Below are 6000 nucleotides of genomic sequence, written 5' to 3' on the forward strand. Positions count from 1 at the left end.
CCGCTCTGCCTGTCTAAGTAATTGATGATGCTTTGCAATTCAGCCGCGGCTAATAGATTTAGCAAGGCAATGTCGTCAGCGAATTGCAGATTACTACAGTATTCTTCATTAACTCTTTCTTCATTAACTTTTCATTAACTTCATTAACTTTTCATTTTCATTCTTCATTAACTATTCTTCATTAACTCCCAAATGTTACCAATACAGGCCTCTGAATACCGCCTCTAAACAGACGGTGAAATAGACATAAGAGAAGTTAAAACTTCGTTGGAACAGATGGGTGCTGGTAGGTATTGAGCAGCAGTTGTAATGTCTAGGGTGGAAAATCTGTGGGCAAGAGAAGCACGTACAAAGTGTGGGTTATCTGTCGAAAAGAAATATGCTTTAAAAACGAAATTCGGCTGATCCTTCACCGTGAGCAGGTGACTGAGACCAGTGGCGTTCAGAAGGCCTTTGTCGGAAGCTTTAACGCATTGTTTGGCCGCGAGAAAAATATAACAGAAGGCTTCGGGGAACATTTTTTACCGCATAAGACATGCCTTGATGATGTTGTGAAGGCATGTCTTGAGCACTCCTTTACGGTTAAAAGAAAAAAAAAACTGAATGCGCGATAGATGAACTTACACTAGGAAAAGCACCAGGCTTTGATAGTTTGAGCGGATTCTTTTACAAGGCTTTTGGAGTCGTATCGCCTATATTTTCACACAAAGTTCTGATTGATGGCTGTGATAATCTGTGCCTCCGTCGTTATTACATCGACTGTATTGCTGCCCTTAACCGATCACCTTGAACAACGTTTGTTGGCGGGTTTGTACAAGCCGATAAGCCTGATTAATAAATATTACGAGATAGGAAAGTTCTGGCTGAATGATTACCAACCATTATAATTGTGCTAGTACGGCCTCATTAGACGCGTGGAATGAACGGGCGTACTGTAACCACGAACATCGTACTGAGCCCACTGTCATCATCATCATCAGCCTTACTATACACCCACTGCATGGCAAAGGCCTCTCCCGTGTCTCTCCAATTAACCCTGTTCTTTGGCAGCTACATCCACCCTTTGCCTGCAAACTTCTTAACCTCATCCGCTCACCTAACCTTCTGCCGCCCCCTGCTACGCTTACTGTCTCTTGGAATCCACTCCGCTACCCTTAAGGACGAGCGGTTATCTTGCCTTCGCATTACATGCCCTCCCCAAGCCCATTTCTTCCTCTTGATTTCGACTAGGATGTCATTAACCCGTGTTTATTCCCTCACCCACTCTTCCCCTTCCCGGTCTCTCAACGTTACACCTATCGATTTTCGTTCCATAGCTCGCTGGGTTGTCCTCAGTTTAAGTCGAATCCTTTTCGTTAGCCTCCACGTTTATGCCCCGTAGGTGAGTACCGGTAAAATACAGCTGTTGTACACTTTTCTCTTGGGGGATATTGGTAAACTGCTATTCATGATCTTAGAGAACCTGCCATATGCGCTCCACCCCATTCTTATCCTTCTAGTTATTTCCCTCTCATGATCTGGATCAGCTGTCGCTACCTGCCCTAAGGAGACGTATTCCTTTACCTTCCAGCCCTTCGTAGCCAATTGTGAACTGCTGTTTCCTTGCTAGACTGTTGAAAATTACTTTGGTTTTCTGCATGTTAATTTTTAGACCCAGCATTGTGCTCTGTCTGTCTAACTCATTGATCATGATTTGCAGTTCACCTCCTGAGTGAGCCCAATGTACTGAAGTATTGTGAGGCCAATGGTGACTGCGCATTAAAATGTTACAGCTGGGTCTTGCAAAGGCATTTGATCCGGTGCCGCACACCGTGCTCTTTTTGCGTCCTTGCGTATTGTACTGTGGGTACTGCAATAGGCGAAGACACTTGAATGACATTCACAGATTGCTCAACGCGTCTCATAGAGAACAGTGGCCTTACTGAGAGCACATATGGCCGCTCCTCTGCGAGGCAGAGATGCCCTTTGTCACCGCTGTTGTTTGGGTGCATACCTTGAGCCGTTGTGTCTGGCGCTAATAAATAGCGACCAAGTGTCTGGTTCCAAATTCAGTCTGCTCGTGCGAAAGTGCGCGCGAATGTGCTTTACATTGCTGTGTTTTGCTCCGACAAAGGTATTGTAAATGGTTTGGTTTACGGGGTTCAACGTTCCAAAGCGACTCAGGCTATAATGGACGCTTCAGATAATTTCGACCAACCGAGGATCTTTAACGTTCACTGACGTCGCAAAGTACATGGCCTTGCATCATTTTACCTCCATCGAAATGAGATCGCCGCGGCCTGGATCGAATCCCGTCTTTCGGGTCAGCAGCCGAGCTTCATAACCACTGAGCCACTGCGGCGGCTTGCGAGTGCTGTAAAATTTGACGTTTTGTTTTATATTATATGTGTGTGTGTGTGTGTGTGTGTGTGTGTGTGTGTGTGTGTGTGTGTGTGTGTGTGTGTGTGTGTGTGTGTGTGTGTGTGTGTGTGTGTGTGTGTGTGTGTTAAATGAAATAAGGGGCCCGTTTGACAAATTTATGAAGGGAGCGAACAGTCACCGAAACCAAGGTGCATAGGGAAACGTTAATTAATTTTTTTATGTGTTATGGTTATCAGTGGGATAATAATACTTAGATTAATAAATCGCTTAAAGAAAATTACTTATATAAAGCAGCAGAAAAACAACCATGCCACCGGTGGGATCCGAACCCACGACTTCCGAATATCGCGTCCGGTGCTCTTACCAACTGAGCTACGGCGACGGCTGTCCAATCTGCTGCTCTCGTGGGTATTTATGTTTACTGGGTGCAAGCGAGCCTTGAGAGTGTTCAAAGTAATTTTCTTTAAGCGATTTATTAATCTAAGTATTATTATCCCACTGATAACCATAACACATAAAAAAATTAATTAACGTTTCCCTGGGCACCTTGGTTTCGGTGACTGTTGGCTCCCTTCATATATATATATATATATATCAGCAGACAAGTTAAAGAAAATGAGGGGCCCGTTTGACAAATTTATGAAGGGAGCCAACAGTCACCGAAACCAAGGTGCATAGGGGAACGTTAATTTTTTTTTTTTAATGTGTTATGCTTATCAGTAGGATAATAATTCTTAGATTAATAAATCGCTTAAAGAAAATTACTTATAAAGCAGCAGAAAAAACAACCATGCCGCCGGTGGGATCCGAACCCACGACCTCCGAATATCGCGTCCGGTGCTCTTACCAACTGAGCTACGGCGACGGCCGTCCAATCTGCTGCTCTCGTGGGTATTTATGTTTACTGGGTGTAAGCGAGCCTTGAGAGTGTTCACCAGCGCCACCCTCGACCATAGCGGCGGACGTAGCACGTCCTGGAATACCGCGAGCGTGACGTAGAACGTCATCTAACGGCGAGGGCGGAAACTGTGCGAGAGCCCTCTTATACTACCTTTGGCATTAAGACTGCCAGAACCGAGACCCTCGTTAAGCTATCAGCAGACAAGTTAAAGAAAATGAGGGGCCCGTTTGACAAATTTTCTTTAAGCGATTTATTAATCTAAGAATTATTATCCTACTGATAAGCATAACACATTAAAAAAAAAATTAACGTTCCCCTATGCACCTTGGTTTCGGTGACTGTTGGCTCCCTTCATAAATTTGTCAAACGGGCCCCTCATTTTCTTTAACTTGTCTGCTGATAGCTTAACGAGGGTCTCGGTTCTGGCAGTCTTAATGCCAAAGGTAGTATAAGAGGGCTCTCGCACAGTTTCCGCCCTCGCCGTTAGATGACGTTCTACGTCACGCTCGCGGTATTACAGGACGTGCTACGTCCGCCGCTATGGTCGAGGGCGGCGCTGGTGAACACTCTCAAGGCTCGCTTACACCCAGTAAACATAAATACCCACGAGAGCAGCAGATTGGACGGCCGTCGCCGTAGCTCAGTTGGTAAGAGCACCGGACGCGATATTCGGAGGTCGTGGGTTCGGATCCCACCGGCGGCATGGTTGTTTTCTCTGCTGCTTTATAAGTAATTTTCTTTAAGCGATTTATTAATCTAAGAATTATTATCCTACTGATAAGCATAACACATTAAAAAAAAAAATTAACGTTCCCCTATGCACCTTGGTTTCGGTGACTGTTGGCTCCCTTCATAAATTTGTCAAACGGGCCCCTCATTTTCTTTAACTTGTCTGCTGATAGCTTAACGAGGGTCTCGGTTCTGGCAGTCTTAATGCCAAAGGTAGTATAAGAGGGCTCTCGCACAGTTTCCGCCCTCGCCGTTAGATGACGTTCTACGTCACGCTCGCGGTATTACAGGACGTGCTACGTCCGCCGCTATGGTCGAGGGTGGCGCTGGTGAACACTCTCAAGGCTCGCTTACACCCAGTAAACATAAATACCCACGAGAGCAGCAGATTGGACGGCCGTCGCCGTAGCTCAGTTGGTAAGAGCACCGGACGCGATATTCGGAGGTCGTGGGTTCGGATCCCACCGCCGGCATGGTTGTTTTTTCTGCTGCTTTATAAGTAATTTTCTTTAAGCGATTTATTAATCTAAGAAATATTATCCTACTGATAAGCATAACACATTAAAAAAAAAATTAACGTTCCCCTATGCACCTTGGTTTCGGTGACTGTTGGCTCCCTTCATAAATTTGTCAAACGGGCCCCTCATTTTCTTTAACTTGTCTGCTGATAGCTTAACGAGGGTCTCGGTTCTGGCAGTCTTAATGCCAAAGGTAGTATAAGAGGGCTCTCGCACAGTTTCCGCCCTCGCCGTTAGATGACGTTCTACGTCACGCTCGCGGTATTACAGGACGTGCTACGTCCGCCGCTATGGTCGAGGGTGGCGCTGGTGAACACTCTCAAGGCTCGCTTACACCCAGTAAACATAAATACCCACGAGAGCAGCAGATTGGACGGCCGTCGCCGTAGCTCAGTTGGTAAGAGCACCGGACGCGATATTCGGAGGTCGTGGGTTCGGATCCCACCGGCGGCATGGTTGTTTTTTCTGCTGCTTTATAAGTAATTTTCTTTAAGCGATTTATTAATCTAAGAATTATTATCCTACTGATAAGCATAACACATTAAAAAAAAATTAACGTTCCCCTATGCACCTTGGTTTCGGTGACTGTTGGCTCCCTTCATAAATTTGTCAAACGGGCCCCTCATTTTCTTTAACTTGTCTGCTGATAGCTTAACGAGGGTCTCGGTTCTGGCAGTCTTAATGCCAAAGGTAGTATAAGAGGGCTCTCGCACAGTTTCCGCCCTCGCCGTTAGATGACATTCTACGTCACGCTCGCGGTATTACAGGACGTGCTACGTCCGCCGCTATGGTCGAGGGTGGCGCTGGTGAACACTCTCAAGGCTCGCTTACACCCAGTAAACATAAATACCCACGAGAGCAGCAGATTGGACGGCCGTCGCCGTAGCTCAGTTGGTAAGAGCACCGGACGCGATATTCGGAGGTCGTGGGTTCGGATCCCACCGGCGGCATGGTTGTTTTTTCTGCTGCTTTATAAGTAATTTTCTTTAAGCGATTTATTAATCTAAGAATTATTATCCTACTGATAAGCATAACACATTAAAAAAAAAATTAACGTTCCCCTATGCACCTTGGTTTCGGTGACTGTTGGCTCCCTTCATAAATTTGTCAAACGGGCCCCTCATTTTCTTTAACTTGTCTGCTGATAGCTTAACGAGGGTCTCGGTTCTGGCAGTCTTAATGCCAAAGGTAGTATAAGAGGGCTCTCGCACAGTTTCCGCCCTCGCCGTTAGATGACGTTCTACGTCACGCTCGCGGTATTACAGGACGTGCTACGTCCGCCGCTATGGTCGAGGGTGGCGCTGGTGAACACTCTCAAGGCTCGCTTACACCCAGTAAACATAAATACCCACGAGAGCAGCAGATTGGACGGCCGTCGCCGTAGCTCAGTTGGTAAGAGCACCGGACGCGATATTCGGAGGTCGTGGGTTCGGATCCCACCGGCGGCATGGTTGTTTTTTCTGCTGCTTTATAAGTAATTTTCTTTAAGCG

General features: G+C 46.2%; 1 protein-coding gene across 1 annotated transcript in view; it reads right to left on the reverse strand.

Annotated features, from left to right (window-relative positions):
• LOC144114559 (tyrosine kinase receptor Cad96Ca-like) overlaps positions 1-6000 on the reverse strand; it is an 80547-nt gene that overhangs the window by 51311 nt on the left and 23236 nt on the right. The gene's annotated exons all lie outside the window — the stretch shown is intronic.

Source organism: Amblyomma americanum, chromosome 1 (genome assembly GCF_052857255.1).
Source record: "Amblyomma americanum isolate KBUSLIRL-KWMA chromosome 1, ASM5285725v1, whole genome shotgun sequence".
NCBI classification, from domain to species: Eukaryota; Metazoa; Arthropoda; class Arachnida; order Ixodida; family Ixodidae; genus Amblyomma; species Amblyomma americanum.